Below are 2,244 nucleotides of genomic sequence, written 5' to 3'. Positions count from 1 at the left end.
GTGTGGAAAGTGGCCCAGGGGGGGGGGGGGGAGCATGCAGTGATATAGATGCTCGCGACTTTGTCGATATGTATACTTGGGTAACAGAAGAAGTAAGTGCACATCTGTCTCCTTCTCTGGATACACATGACCCACATAGACGCACGAGCATGTGCAGTCACACAAACACGCACAGAGGGAGCACAATGCATTCACATACATGCTCTCACGCGCACACACATACTCAAACACATACACACTCAAACACTCACTCACATATATTATGTATGTATATATATATATATTAATACACGCACGCGAACGCACGAGAGCACACAGATAATAAGCATTACGTTAACATAACATTGTAAATCTAAGTGTTGTATTCCTCCTAATTATAAGAGAACCGAACATACTTCAAAATAATATGGTCCATATCTTAAAGGCCATTTTAAGTTCTAAGTCGTGTTTGCTAGCATTATAAGACCAGAAAAATTAGCATCTTTCCAATTTTCTAAAAAAAATGACCGCAATAAATCAAACATTTTCCTCAAGGACTTTGTATTAGCCGCTGTCCTAAATACGTCTTAACGAGATTGGGTTTGAGGTTAACACTGCATTAATACACTAGAGGATGTAAACGAGGTGGGTCTCCAAATTAACAAAGTTTGTTAAGAATGAGCCGAGCCGAGCCAATTAAAGATGAGAACTTTGAACGTGTCCTTGAATTAAGAATGCCCGTTTGGAATTAGAATTAGGGTCATCAATGGTTTAATCCATGAGTGACGTCGATTCCGTCCTGCGTTCTCATTGGCTGGAGGGATTTGAGGGTCACCATGACGACGTGACACCTTCCTTTGGTGAATGACGTCATCATGTATTGAAGCTTTTGCCTTCATAAAATGAAAGCTAAAAATATGAGGGCGTGAAAAGATGGCTCGTCTAGCATTTTGGTGATGATTCCATTTTCTTTGCCAAAGAGAGTCAATAAAGTAAAGACAATTCCCAGACCCCCCCCCCCCCCCCAAGTTAAATCAACCCCGAAAAGAACTAAACTAAGCTTAATTGTACGTCGCTTAGTGCAACGTCAAATAAATACTATTATGTCACGACAGGGTGGCCAAGAGGTTAAGCTACCCAACGAGTAATCGTCAGATTGAGGGTTCGTGGGTTCGAGGGTCAGCTCGGCCCGACGTTGTCTTTGGGAAAGGCACTTTACACGGAATTCCCATTTGGCTCTGTCCTTTCAGAGATGGACGTTAAACTTGGAGGTGCCACCTAACAGTGTTGATAGGAGCGTTAAATCAAAACCTCATCATAAGACGATTTTGCAGATTACATTTTTTGTGTGAAGTGTTTTACGGCGCTCTCAACTACATAAGCGCGGAACACATTAAACATTTTCAGTTCGTAGGAAATTTTGACTTTTGCCCGAGTGGCGGCCGAAGCCTACTCTTACTTATTTTGCACTACCAAGGGATCTTTAACGAGTGCAACTTGCACACGGGACCTCCGAGATTTTTCGACCTTGTCCGAGACGGCTAGGTGTAGATCTTTCCTACCATAAGATCAATGGAGTGGCAAATTTTTGGTCATTTACATCATCTTAAAGCTTTTTAATTTGCTTTGTTTTCGAATAAAAGAAATACCCATCTAAGAAGTCAATATAATTGTGATTGAAGGAGGTGGAGGTCGCCTGATTTCAGAGGAAAAACGAGCGAGAAATTGTCGGTCGTGAAAGTTTGGTGATTTTCATAGCTCGAGTGTCCATAGAAAGTGTAAGTTTACTTTTTTGTGCCTTTGAACATAGTTTTTCAGTACAAATCCACAAGTGAATGGGATTTACAATTGACAAAAAGGTGTTGAACCGCCCAAAACCCCCAAAATTCGATGAAAATTGCCAATCGGGTGGCAAAATATTCATTTCTTCGATTTCATCATTTTGTCCAGCGCCTGATTTCACCACCATGCCTCACAGATATTCTAAATACAACCCCTGGGTACCTCAGTATGTCAGTGGTAATCGTGCTGATTAGAGGTGTTGAATTCTTTTCCTTCTTTCAATTTTTTTTTGGGTTAATTGTGTCAAGAAGAACAAGTCATCTTCATGATCCAGCTTTCGTTCACCTCTGATGACATGGTTGGGACCGGTGAAATAATTACACCTGGAATCAATAGACGCGACAAGCAGGTATAATAGAATAACTGGGGTAATGAGGGTAGAATCAATGTAACATCGATCTCTCTCTCTCTCTCTCTCTCTCT

The sequence above is a fragment of the Aplysia californica genome, unplaced genomic scaffold, assembly GCF_000002075.1.
Source record: "Aplysia californica isolate F4 #8 unplaced genomic scaffold, AplCal3.0 scaffold00508, whole genome shotgun sequence".
Lineage (NCBI taxonomy): Eukaryota > Metazoa > Mollusca > Gastropoda > Aplysiida > Aplysiidae > Aplysia > Aplysia californica.
The sequence above is the reverse complement of the archived record's forward strand: the minus strand, read 5'-3'. Positions refer to the sequence as shown.